Raw genomic sequence first — 14626 nt, 5'->3', positions numbered from 1 at the left:
TCTCTCTCTCTCTCTCACACACACACACAAGGAGGTGAAGAAGAAGAAGATGGAAATGGAGCAAGAGCACTCTTCAATTGCACAAATGAGAGAATGAGTAAAAATTAGGTTTAGTTGGCTTTTATAGGAGCTCACCCCATTCACACTTGGGCGCCCATGTTTAACCAACTAATCCCTTGAATGTCCAAGTTAAAGTGCGTCTTTCATCGACGATCACTCTACCTTTCCCTATTGGTCCGACAAGCCCGATACCTGACTCTACTAAATAATACATAATACACGTCCATCGTAGGTGATGGGTGTCCGTGTGCCGTGAGGGTTAACATGCGGTCAAGTTTACAACAACAATAGTCTTGCTCCTCAAACGAGGCGTTTTTTATCAAATCATAAATTAAATTAATTTAAGTGCACTCTAATAATCTAATCTTTAGGAGTATCCCCCTCTTGGTGTCATTGAACGTAGTATAAGTGTCCTCCTAGAAGACAGAAAGCAGATTGGAATTCTTAACCGAGTGTTGATGAAGCACATGCCTTACAATTACCCTCAATACCTTGAAGGCTTGTAGAAAATTCATGTCCGGTGTGAACTATGGGAAAGAGCTAGAAACTTAAAGACTAACTCAAGTCTCTAGATAAGTCAATGACATCATCTGTGAGGTGGGCCAGGGCTATCCTATTGAGGCATATGTTGCTATCTCTTCTAAACCTCATTAGAATAGCTATGATCTGCCCATAAGATGGGCCTCTCAGATGTCATCGTGGTGGGCATGATCATCGGGCTCAAAAAAGTACAATGTAAGTGAGACTCCATGGCTTGGGGTAAGGCATGTGACCAAGTATCTCTATCGATGCTTATCTGGTGTGTGTGGGTTCTAGTTTGCTGAAGAAATTTGCCACTACTCTTTGTCTGGGTGCCTCTAGTGGAGATAGTCTCCAATCTTGTAGTAGTGTGGTGAGGCATCTCTAGGGCTTCAAAATGAAAAGCCCTAGGCATTTCTTGTCCTAGTGAGGCGTCTCAAGAGCTCCAAAATGAAGAGCCGTAGGCTTTGCCTTGAATCCTGGGATGCTAGGCGCCCTACAACATTAAAAAAAAGTTAGGTGGTGAGACTTCATCCCGAGAGACTTATTCCTTGCACCTGAGGTGCTAGGCGCCCTGAGACTCTCAAAAAAAAATTATGGGGTTTTATGGTGCCTTCAAAAAAAAGTATCCCCTTGTGTTCATGTGCCGCTAGGCACCCTAGATCCTTTAAAAGAAAGATTAGCGCATCCCCTTGCAGGCTTGCATACTGTGGTGCTAGATGCCCTACGTAATTCAAAAAAAAAAGGCGCCCTAGACCTGAGGCTGAGGCGCTAAGCGCCTTGGAGAATCCAAAAAAGAAGATATTTTATGCATCCTGGGGCGTTAGGCACCCTGGAGGCACTTGAATTCAGTCTTTGCTTCCTTTCAGGAGCTGCAACTACTGCTAACGATGAGAATAAATGTTGTCACTTTAGTGTGCACGTACCAACGTTATATGCATTTGATAGTGTGCGCCATTTTTTCAGCCAGTCTCTATTAGGCTTTATTTTGTGCAATCTCAAATGTATCAAAGGTTGATTGTCATTAATTTACAAGCTCTTTTCAAAGTAGTATGTTTGGATGATATTGCCGTCCGTATAGATGGGTTGGGAAGCTATGGAGGGGAGCACCTAAGAGGTGCCATGGCAAGATGAGGCCTGCAGAACGAGAGCAAGAGAGAGAGAGCTCGACATATCAACAAATACAAAAAACTATAACACTATGATTTGATTTGTTTTGTTACTTATAATATAAAGCAATGCTTGCCATGCAGACCGGTAAAAATGATTCAAGCTTTTCTGCATGCCATAAGGGCTTGTTCCCACGGACTGACACCAAAATAACTGAACGAGGGCTTGAGCCCAAAAATCCCCCCCTCAAACCCGAACTAGACGACCACTCTCATGATACCTCGATTTTTTGGTGTACTCGTCAACCGTGAGTTTTAGGTTCTCTCACAACCAAGGATTTTTGGTGTATCCATAACCTGGTGCTAGGTCAGTAACCCCCCCTTGAACAGATAGGGTGTAGGTCAAAAATTTAGCTACCAATAGATGGAGAACATATATATTTCTAGGAGGTCTTACCACTCATATGTGGCAGTGTCTAGAGGCTGTACAATTTTGTACAACTGACAATAACTCAAGGCTAAAGAAGGCTTTGACTGCAAATATGTGCTTGAGGAGCAATCTAGGCAGTTTGTTTTGTAGCATATCAAAACGTTGTCAAATGCCTAGATTGCTTCTCAAATGCTTGCAAGACAGCGTTTTGAAATGCAAGTCGTAGAGCCTCACAGTACATGCCACTGCTGCCTATCAAAACGCCACCACCAAGGCTCACCAATGAGATGCCGACCCACCTGGGTTCTGTGATGCCCGCCACAAAGGTGATGTGCCTCTTGATATGCTCGCAAATTTGCCTACTTGGAGCACTTGAGTCTGCGTCTTGACTGTCCGCCTGCAGCAGCGAACGCATATCAAAACGCGAGTGTCTTGAGATGCTAGCCCGCCACACCTACGGCCTGGGCTCTGATACCATGTGATGGATTGGGAAGCTATTGAGGGTGGCGCCTGAGAGGTGCCATGGCGAGATGAGGTCTGCAGAACGAGAGCGAGAGCGAGAGAGAGAGCTCGACACAGCAACAAACACAAAAACTATAACGCTATGATTTGATTGCTTTTGTTTCTTACAATATAAAGCAATGCTTGCCGTGCAAACTGGTCAAAATGACTAAAGCTTTTCTGCATGCAATAAGGGCTTGTTCCCACGGACTGACACCAAAATAACTGAACGAGGACTTGAACCCAACACGTATCGAATATGTTTTTTTTTTTTTTGCAGTAAATTTTGTGGAAAGAAACAAGATTTGATGATGCTTTGATTGAGTGTATAGAAGATTTCTGACCAACAAGATTTAAGGTCAAGAAGTGTTTTTCGGCCGAGTTACAAAATGCTAAAAAATAATCGTTTTGCAGCAGCCTTGTCTCTATGTAGAGCGTAGTGAATCCCTTTGCACTTTGTGGAAATTATTGAAACACCCTTGGATCAATATTTCGAATTCTATCAGATGATAAATATCTATCTTTTTAAAGTGCATGAAGCCAGTCATTCCACTAAGGAGCTCACAAATTCAACGAATACGGGGTAGGGAATGGACACTTAGTGTCCATTCCTCATAATACCTGCGACCTCTTGGCGACCGGCGGAGGCCGGGAGCCATGGGGGAGTAGGTATTATGAGAGAATGGACACTAAGTGTCCATTCTCGACCGTCAAGGGTCGCTAGGAGGCGGGCCATGATCGTCGCATGTTACACACTCGATGTTCTAGCAAGGCTGCTGTTGCACCTACGAATTCGCCTTGCATGTTGGGTACAACCTGCAACAGTAGAGGTACAGTTCAGCAGAGAACACGCACTGATGAGCCGGGTGATGGGGGTAGGGGTGAATTACGGGTGCTGATGTGGCTTAAAATCAGTGGCAATGATTGAAAAGAGCTTGATCGATTAATTACAGCTGCTGACGGGGCTGGGAATCATTCACAATGATTGAGAGGTTGCAGTTCGATTATTACGGCTATTGACCTGTCGTCAATCCGTCGGCTACAACAAAGATTCCGCTCAAGAATTGACAATTGATGAAGGGCCAGGATGCACTGCCCGCCGACCAGCGACCTTAACGGAGTGTTTAAGTCCATAAGCCCAAATTACCATCAACAAGTCTAAGTTTTATTATCATCAATTTCCTTATGAGAAACTAATGACTTGAGAGACATTTGCAAAATTTACAAGGGATGTAATGGGATTTTGAATTTACAAGCGATTTGCAAAATGGTGTTTCTATCAGTTCACTCTCTGACATGGATTCAAAGAATTGGTTTCGACTCTACCTTGGCTGCGGTTTTCAATGACTCTTGACAGCTGCTGATGTGGTCTCATTGCTAGGAGAACACGGATAGTTTGCTGACCAACCTACCTTTTCAACGTCAAAGGGTGCTGTTTTGGGATGGAAGTGGTGCTATTGCATAGATTCAAGTACCCAAGTTCTAATTCAAGAAGATAGTCACGAGGCTGTGACAACCACTAACCTTAGTTGTTGGTTTCTTTCCCTTTGATTTTTATTTGATTTTTTGGACCCTCTTTTTGAAGTCACAAATGGCCCGACACTGTGTGGACATTGTGTGGCCAGTGTAAAACAATCGACGACCAAGTAAGGGCCAAAGATCAACACACACTCAAATATATCTCATTCCAATTAGGGGCGCCCAAAAATGAGAGGGGCTGATGTTTAAGTTATTGTGAACTACAGTGTGTGTGTGTGTGTGTGTGTGTGTGTGAGAGAGAGAGAGAGAGAGAGAGAGTGAGTGAGAGAGAGTGAGTGAGAGCAGTGGCTGCAGGTGATCACAGCTTTAATGAAAAGCTTGCCTTCTTCCTTGTCTCATGTAGTGCGATGATTTGCTATCGTGCATCTCTCTCTCTCCTTTGCACATAAGGTAATGCCCCACTAGTTTGGCTTCTCAGTTGACCATGTATAGTTCTGGGGTTTTATGCGTGTTTCCCAAGGCAAGAGCCTTTTGTACAGGAACCGGATTAGCTAATTGCTAATCCCCCACAGGTACGCACAATTCCATCGCAAAGGATTGCAAAAACAAAGAGTTTTCTCGCGTGAAAACTCGTCCAATTCAAAAAGGAAATGTCCCATTGTTGCAGGCGGGAGCACCCGAGACACGCGTATACGCCACTTTTCTCAAAACGATCCAAAATAGAAAATTACAGCCTGCTGTGTTTTTTGCAGGTTTAGGGTTCCTCATCTAAACTGCAAGAGATCACCAAGGGAGCCTCGAGAAGGCCTTTGGATGCTTAAACATGGCTTTGGACACGTGACGGTGATAAAACAAGGAATTATAACATGCTAAAATTGCTTGTAGCTCACCAAAAAGCTTCCAGATTGCAACAAAAAGTGTCCTTGACATGTACTTTTGACCTACAGGGGTTTGGGCGCCGTTATGCTAGCAAAGTTGGGTCAAAAACCTGCACATGTAGCCATGGACAAGTTTGGACAGCTTGGTGAGAGTTAGGTGAAAGCTTTCGGATCGTCTATTTGCAATAAGAATAAAGAAATATCGAAAGAGTCGCTAGTCTTTGGGGCCTACAGTATGTCATTGTCTTCTTGGAAGCACTCTAATTGCCAAGCCGTGCTTTGTTTGAAGTGTAATTTACAGTCACAGGTTTGTACATGAAGTTGCTTTGTGTCGTAAAGTTAATCAAGTGAAGATTGGGTGAAAGCTAAATTCTACGGGCCGGTTTCATGGTTCCGACATCGGGACATAATCACCTTTTCCTTAAGAAGTGAGCCTTGGTTGGTTTTCAGTGAAGCAACAAGGCATAGGAACTTGGATTACTCTATGGCTAACAAAGCGAATGACACCAAGGAAGAGGGTTCCTCTTCACTGGATAGACATGCTAATCCCCTGTCTGTACCTTTTGTTGATGTGAATGCTCCACAAGTACAAGGGTTTATGACTAGGGCAACTAGACGAGGATTCGTGCAGGCACAATTGGTTGTTGTTGTGAATGTGTTTTCTAGGTTGCTGCAGAATCCTAGGTTTATGGAATTTCTACAAGCACCACCAATGTCACAGTAAAAAAGGCAACTTTCTCATGCAGGAGAGACCATTGAGGCTAAGACAAAGTCCCTTATGCGTCTCAGCATGGCACACATTCCTTATGTCCACAAACAGGTGGTTAGGATGCCAGTTCCACAGGCTTTACTAGTTCATCCAGCCACCTTTCGGAGTCCAAATGTTGCATTAAATGGGCACGGAACCAGTTTCTAGGCTATGCAACAGGTTCTTCCACCACCCACGATACATCATGGGTATTTTGGAGATGGATCTATGTTTCAAAGCATGGCTGCTTATGCCCCTCAAAACGAGCAATATTTGCCAAGAATACTCTTTGGGGGTATGCAAGGTGTTGTCACAAAGTGATGACGCATGACCTAAAGGACAGACTTCAGACAGAAAGAGCTTAGAGCCCCGCTAAAAGATGTAGAAGAAGTTGTGAAAACTTGAAAAACCAATCCGACTCTCTCTCTCTCTCTCTCTCTCTCTCTCTCTCTCTCTCTCTCTCTCTCTCTCTCTCTCTCTGTGTCTGTGTGTGTGTGTGTGTGTGTGTGTGTGTGCGCGCGCGCGCAGGCCCTTTACGCGTGAACCCTCAAGTTCGAGTGAGTAGCAACCTCGACAGTGGTGTGTGTTGTGCAGAGCGCGATGGGGGTAGCAAGCGGGGTGAGGGCCAACAAAGGGATACTTTTCATAGGTTTTTTTTTTTTTTTTGGGGGGGGGGGGGGGGGGAGATCTCCCTAATTATTGTATTTTAATATCATCAAAGCGAGTAGGTATAGGTGACATGAATTTTTTGAAAAATATATGTCAATAAGAATCTATAAAAGATGCTCTCTTTAAAATTTTAATCATCTTTGGAGGTTTAGACTAGTAGTGGAACTGCACTTTGCATGAGCCGTTTATTGCTCATGCACTATTGCATATGTGAAACCTCCCAAAGAATCTCGTCCTATGAAGTAGGAGTGGAACTCTAGTTTAGTTTGCTCATGTATATATGTGAAACCTCCCCAAGAATCTCATCATGCGAAACAGGAGAGTGTGCAAGAGAGGAGATCGGCCTGAGTGGGAGCCTGATCATAGAAATGAAAGGTATAGTGGTGGTGGAAGGAGCCAGGTGTAGGTGTGCAAGGTTGTGGGGTACAAGCTATTGAGTGCAGCTAACGAGCCGCCATGTCTCAATGAACGGGATCAAACAACATCACAGGGATGCCTGTTTGTTTATAAGCAGCAAGGTAAGGTAGCAAAGGTGGCATATTGAAAACCAGGCACGCTGCTTGTTCATGTAGTGACAAATTAGGCCCTATGGATGTGCTAGGCACACCATGCGGGACATATAGTGGAGGCTGGCAGCTAGAGTACTTGGGGCGATGTCAGGGTGAATTGTGTTGGCAAGAGCAATGAGCAAATAGGACTAGGACTAGCACCCATGTCAGACTCATGCATACCTAAGATGAAAGACCTTAGCCTTAGAATCCAAAAAATAAAGTAACCTTAAAATCTATTATTTTACGTGGAGCAAGTAGGCATCAGCGAGTAGAGCACTAAGTCTAATGCACTATGAAAATCTCTGATTGTTTATCGTGGCCTTTTACCGCGTTCTGTAGAGAGAAGGTCCAAATTCAGCTAGAGAGGGAAGAGAGAGGAGGACGGGGGAGTTTTTTTTTTGTATTTAAACTATTTCTGTTAATATTACCGCGTTTATTACCCCAGTTATTACCACTAATATTACTGCATTTATTTTCAAGGGGAGATTTAGCACCTAAACTTTCAAATTCTGACTTAAACATCCCCCCCCCTTTTCGAATTTTGGTGTTTCGCTCCTCTCAACAAAAATTAAAGAATATTATATGAAAATTTTAAATTTAAAAAAGAAAATATATGAAAACGTGTAACAATAGTTAGCTATTTAAGATTACACTTGGTTATAGTTAAACTAATCACTATCACTTGATTAACATAATTGAGCATGTTCACAAAATTAGAGAGAGGAAGAGGGGGGGGAGAGAGATGAATGGATTACAGAGAGAGATAAATGGATTACACCCCCAAAAATCTTAATAACTTAAAGTATGAAAAATGTTTATGAATCGTCTTCCAAAAGACCCCTACATGAAGCATCATCACTACACACTCCTGAATGAGGCTTTCAAAGTGATTAAAAGTGCTTTCTGCAATCACTTCAAAGCACTTTGAAGCAATTTTAAGACCCTTCAAGCACTTGCATGAGTTTGCAGGTAGTTGAAAGTGCTTCCAAGTGCTAGCAAGTGCCTTTCAAAGTGCTGCAAGTGGACAGATTGAGATTGAGCACCTACAAGCACTTCCAAGCACTTTTAAACACCTGCAAATTCCACCAAGTGCTAAAAAGTGCTTAACTTTTATGCACTTGCAAGCACTTTGAACCACCTGCAGGGATATTAAAGCACTTTGAAGCACTTTCAACCACTTGCAAAGTGATTCAAGTGCTTGAAGGTGCTTCAAAGTGCTTAAAATTGCATCAAAATGCTTTCAAAGTGCTTATGCAATCACTTCAGAGCACTTTGAGGCACTTTTAACCACTTTTAAGACCCTACAAGCATTTGTAGGTGGGTGAAAGTGCTTCAAATTAGTGCTAAAAAGAGCTTCCAAGTGCTAGAAAGTGCCTTTCAAAGTGCTGCAAGTGGATAGATAGGCACTTGCAAGCACTTGCAAGTGTCTACAAGTACTTGAATGTTCAAGCAAGTGCTCCAAGGTGCTTGCAAGTGCCTGCTGCTAGGGCTTGCATGTCCTCCATTATGGTTGGTTGTGAAATAATCTTCCTTTGTTTTTAATTTTGTACAGAAAATAGTTCAGGAAATGGACAGGGAGCTTGGTGAGTTCAAAAGGCAGGCCTCCTTCATGAAGGGGTCCAACAAGTTCATGAAAAGAGAGAGCAGGGCCCTTCTAGTACCCACTCCACCTACCAAGTCTAAATTTAGTGTGGATATTGTTTTATTGTCTGGAAATTGTGTGGCCTGTGGTGGTCAATAACCGGCGGGAAAATATGTGGCCGGTGTCTTTCAACTGCCGTGTGCCCACAGATACCATCCATTCTGCTTCTCAGTGGTCAGCACAACTGATCCCAAGTGTATTGTACCAGACTATATAATGGAAGATACCCCATATAGCAAGATGTTGGGCACTTGGGAATTCTTATAATGAGCTTGAAGGTAGGTTGGTCATGTAACACAACATAACTTATGCTAATGTGTTGTGGAGACTAATTGTGTGCATTCGTTCAGCTGAGCCAGTGGTTGAGAAAGAAGCTTCCATATCGTCCATGCACGATGTGGATGAGTTCTTTGACCTTGATGCCATGCTGCTGAAGTACAAGAACTTTGAAGGTGGGAAAACTGTTGAGGGTGGTGACCAAGACATTCTGAAGGAGACAACTCCGTCCGCAAGCAACCAAGGTAATGTCAGTTTTGTATATCTGTCTCCTCCCATGTCTGAATCATGGTCACCGTGTTCATTATGGTCACAATATGCTGCCCAGGTACTATTGCCTATAAGGAGGACAGTGTAGCTGAGGTAAAGGATCTTGAAATGGAATCAACGCTGCAATTTGTAGCAATGCAGATGTGAAAGAAGAGAAAGAAGCAGATGGAGGACGAGCTGTCCCAGGACCCCAAAAAGAGTAGTGGCATACTCCCTCCAAAAACCAGAGCATGCAAGAAGCTTTAGCTTCTTGAAGCTTTGTATCTTTTTTTTTCATGCTATCTTTTTTAGATTGCAGCTTTGTATATTTTTTCTCGAGAATATAAATTTAAGTATTCTCTCTTAGTTTATCTCCATTTTTGTTCTATAGTTAAAATTCGTGTGGTTGGCTCAAAACCCCCACCGCGCGCCCACTGATGAGGTAGAGCACATTGATCGCCAGCTTCCTTGCTATGAACCAATGTCTCGCTTCCCAATCCATAGAGATTTGGTAGTAATTGTAGATTCCAACAATGTGCTTGCTTGTGTGCATGATAAGCGCAAAGGATTGGAACCCCCAGATTTAAACACGCAGTACTTTGACAAAGTAAAGGGGTATGATACCGTCACCTACTATGTACAAAACGATGCAAAATTATTCTTGCTTGGACTCAGCCAAATAGCACAGACTTTTTGGTGGTCGTCGCGCACCTGTCACAATCTTGAGAAGGGTATCAACAGGTGCCTATCTTAGGCCAAGTGTTGTCTGAGTGGGTGGCTAGCACAGAAGTGCTACCATGTTAGCAGTTGGGAATATGGAACTCCCCAAAAGCAAATGTTTTTTTAAAAACTAGAAACCTTTTGGCACCTCTTTCCTAAGTTCAATAAGTCTAACACTTTAGTGATGGATGATTCCCTTCATAAGATGTACTTCAATGATCCCAGTAACTTTGTCATTCTGCCTGGGATAGAAAAGAAAAATGAGAGGTAGTGGGAAAATTTCCTCAAAGAAGATGTTGCCTCATTTATAATACAGTGGGCTGAGACTCTTGACAGAGCCAAGACTGTTAGGGAATGTCCATTTGATGCCAGAACGGATGAACTTGCACATTTGGAATGGAATCTAGCACATGAAAAAGTACGGGCACAACAAAAAATTATTGCACTGAAAATGCCACGTCTAGCAACCAATTATAAGCGGCCACGTTCGCAAGAATGGCTAGAGCAGTCTACTAACTAACTGACTCTACTCCTTGAAAAATCTAACTCCCTGTAAAGAAAATTGTCCTGTATCTAAACCTGAATATACTATGAAGAATTTTGCAAGTCAACTGTTACTACTACTGTCAACTGGATTGGGTGTTAAGTGTTGGTTAAGTGGTCAAGTGGTTCAAAGTGGGTGGTGGTCAATAGTGCTTGTCAACAAGTAGTATAAAGTGCTCCAAAGTGTTGATCAGGTGGTCAAGTGGTCAATAGTGCTTGTCAACAAGTAGTATAAAGTGCTCCAAAGTGTTGGTCAGGTGGTCCTAAGTGGTCCAAAGAGCTGGTCAAGTGGTTCATAGTGCTTATCAAGTAGTATAAAGTGTTGGTCAGGTGGTCCAAAGTGGTCCAAAGAGCTAGTCAAGTGGTTCAAGGTTGGTTGTTAAGTGGTGATCAAATAGTACAAAGTGTTGTCCAAGTGGTTCAGAGGGTTGGTCAAGTGATTCAAAGTGCTGGTCAGGTGGTTCAGAGTGCTTGTCAAGTGGTATAAAGTGATGGCCAAGTGGTTCAAGGGGCTTGTCAAGTGGTATAAAGTTCTTAAAATTGTTGGTTAGGAGGTCCTAAGTGGTCCAAAGAGCTAGTCAAGTTTTTCAGGGGGCTGGTATATGGTGGTTAAGTGGAACAAAGTGATGTCCAAGTGTTTCAGGGGGTTGGTCAAGTGGTTAAAGTGTTGTTCAGGTGGTTCAGAGTGCTTGTCAAGCGGTATAAAGTGCTGGCCAAGTGGTTTTGGGTTTGGTCAAGTGGTTCATAGTGCTTGTCAAGTAGTATAAAGTGCTTAAAAGTGTTGGTCAGGTGGTCCTAAGTGGTCCAAAGAGCTGGTCAAGTGGTACAAGGGGCTGGTAAAGTGCTCAGAAGTGCTTTTAAGTGTTTATGGGGGTTGGTAAAGTGGTTTAGGGGAGCTGGTAAAGTGTTGGTCAACTGGCCAAGTGCTTAGAGTTGCTTTCAAGTGTTTTAAAAGACGTCTTTTATCAATCTGTTGTGAAAAGTGCTAGCGTTTCAGCAGGGGCGATTAGCTGTAATTTTAGAGGTGAGTAGTCAAGTGATCCCCCCCCCCCAGCTTTGATGTAATCCTTTTTGACTCTCTTCAATATAGTTCATTGCCTCTTTTTTATTTATTTTTTTAAAAATAAAATGCTATCTATTGTTAAAAGTGCTGGCAAAAGTCAAATTTACAGGGATAAATCTTACAAGCTCTCCTGCTGTTATAGATTTTCTCGAATATGTCATTTGACATATCATATACATTATGCTCACCTTCCCTCGGGGACATGGAAAACTTGATGCATCACACCAGATGGGAGTATTTTAGAGCACTGGGCTTGTTGTCCAAAAGGACATAAGTATCATCTCAGCCATTTACCTTGTCATAGAATAGACCCTCAACCACATACACATTTTTCTTAATGATGTTGTGCCATTGATCCTTTTCCTCTGTTTTAGCTAGGCGCTTTGTGTTGTTGCATTTCAGGACGTAGAAGTCTACACATGCCTCCTCTGCAGTCACTGCAAAGTTCTGGCCAACCATCAAGGCATCGCTCAGGTCATCGTGGTGGCCAGCATATATGGGGGCATGTTCATCCTCATTCTCGCTCGACGCTTCTCCATTGCTTTCATTCGTAATTGTGGATTGTATTTGCAAGTATACCCACCCTGTACATGATCTTTGTTGGCACATCTCCTCCATTGACCTTTGATGCACGCACCACAAAATCAAGAGAGCAGTCTGTGCCTTAGTCCGTGCATATCCGTCTAACTGTAGCCATTGACACAGTGCCAAGATCGAGACCCTGTCATGCGCTTGCAATCCCACTCTATAACTCTATTAACATCACCAATCTTGAAGTCCAAGAAAGCACGATCCTTTCATGTTTGTGAACATCGATTTCTGAGAGTTGCATTGAGGAATGCAACAACGCTTGAAGCGTTATGCAACTCCCACCCATCAGATTTCAACTGCTCCTGTGTGAGGGCTCTTTTGACCATTTCACGAGCCCCGTTGTGTTCACCCTTTCTATGGCCTGAAGCAAAGAAATTGTGCGTCATTTTGACACCTGTCATATTGAAGAATCGTACAACAAAATAGAATGGCCGCCTTCCTTTGAATTGTGACGCAGCACCACCCGACCACACCCAATGTCGCTTGACACTATATTCGTGTCTTTTCAACCATTCATTGTGCAAAAGAAAGCAGTGTTGCACAAAAAAGTGTCATGTGTCTTGTCGTCAATGATGTCGAAGTGACTCGTCTTTTGTATAGCACCAAGCGCATCACATAAGTATGAAATGTGAACAAAGATTGTGACCTGAGATGAATACCAATCCGTTGACTGGATCTCATTATGCACCTTGAAGGAGTAATTCTTTGCAAAATCCACTATAGACACCACTACATCGTCGGGAAAATTGGCCGAACGCTCTTTGAACTGTTGAGCTTGCCACCTGTACAAGTAGTTGTGTTTGATGACCTTACCCAGTTTCCCTCAGAGCATAGAAATGAAACTCGTCAAACTGAGCTGTTGAACCACGAGGTCTTTTTGACATTTATCTAGAGCTTCTTCATCCTTTTCTTGTGTAGGAATCTTGTCCAAAAGCCTCACAGTCATTCTAGAGATACCATCACTCTCTTTGACAGGACACAACAAGAGCCTTTCAATCCCGCAATCAATGCATGTTCCCAAAAGACATTTTCTGTGGTGAAAAGCACTATCAGTTGGCTTTGGACACAATACAAACTCCCATAGTTCTGTCAAGGATGAAAAAGTGGTTTTTGATGCTGTGCATTGCGCTATTCCACCACTCGAACTACACACAAGACAACTGTAAAAGCATGAGGTTTCATGTAGCTCGTATCTTCCATGGCACAGCTAATTTAAGCCTTCCTTCAAGTAAACAATTTGAACATGGTATTCACAATAGCAGGTGTTGCGGTCCTTCAACTTGCGTACGAAGTATGGCTTCAGACCCTCAAACCATCTAAGGGACATCGTAATGTTAGGATGAGCCTCCTGGAACCGCATGTACAAATCCCTCTGCCACACAAAAGACATTTAAAAATACTATAAAGTACCAAAATCTAGTTGCAACACTTACATAATACCACCTCGAGATGTATTTTCACAAAAGTAGGTATGACTTCACCTTTTGTCCACCAAAAAAAGTAGGTATTTCATTTCTCCACATTTTCAACCAAAGTGAGGTGGGGTTGGTTGAGTAGTGGGAGTTAGTGAAGAGTGAGAGTTGATGTCCACTAGTGAAGCACTTCAGTGCACTCGAAGTATAGTCTGAAGCACTTTGGGGCACTTTTAAGCACTTTAAAGCACTTTGGGACACTTGAAAGTACTATGAAGCACTTTGTGGAACTTTCAAGCACCACATGGCACTTTCAAGCAACCTGTCATGCACTTTGGTTCCCTTTGAAGCACTCTGCAGCACTGTAAAGCACTTTGAGGCACTTGAAAGTACTCTGAAGCACTTCAATGCACTATAAGAGCACTTTGAGGCACTTTGTGGCACTTGATAGCACTTTACTAGCACTTTGGTGCACTTTGAACTACATTGGTGCACTTTGGAAGCACTCTAAACTACTTGGTGGCACTTTAAAATCACTTTCAAGAACTTCGTGGCACTTAAAAGCAATCTGAGGCACTTTCAAGCACTATGAAGCACTTTGGGACACTTTACTGCACTAAATAGAACTGTGTGGCACTTTGAAGTACGTTGAAGCATTGTAAAGCACTTTTAAACGCTTTGAAGCACTCTAAAGTACTTTGAAGCACTTTGAAACACTTGGAAGCACTTTGCAACACTTCAAAGCACTTTTGGGCACTTGAAAGCACTCTGAAGTGCACTTTAAGGGCTCTTTGAAAGCACTTTAGTGCTATTTAAGAGCATCCTGAGGCACTTTATGACGCTCTGCAGCACTCCAAAGTACTTTAAAGTTTAGAAAGCACTCTAAAGTACTTTGTGGCACTTTCAAGCACCATGAAGCACTTTAGTGCACTTTGGAAGCGCTATGAAATACTTTGAAGCACTTTTTGGCCCTTTCATGCACACAAAGATGCACTTTTCTGGCGTTTTCAAGCATTTGCAGGCTCTAAGTGATGCACTTTGAAGAACTTTGAGACACTTATAAAGCATTTCAAAGCTTTTGCAAGCACCCAAAATTACTAAGTAAAGCATTATGACACACTTTGAAGATGTTCTGGCTGATATACCTGAGGTAAATCGAGGAGATGCACCGGATGCACCACATGTG

At 42.8% G+C, this 14626-nt stretch overlaps 1 pseudogene; it reads right to left on the bottom strand.

The window, feature by feature from the left end:
* Window positions 1-11515: 11515 nt before the first annotated feature.
* On the bottom strand, window positions 11516-12055 carry LOC147458796 (uncharacterized; annotated as a pseudogene).
* Window positions 12056-14626: the final 2571 nt, after the last annotated feature.

The sequence above is a fragment of the Adiantum capillus-veneris genome, chromosome 4 (assembly GCF_014529385.1).
Source record: "Adiantum capillus-veneris isolate H3 chromosome 4, ASM1452938v2, whole genome shotgun sequence".
Classification (NCBI taxonomy): Eukaryota; Viridiplantae; Streptophyta; class Polypodiopsida; order Polypodiales; family Pteridaceae; genus Adiantum; species Adiantum capillus-veneris.
Note: the sequence above shows the minus strand (reverse complement) of the source record. Positions and strands in the feature narration are given on the sequence as shown.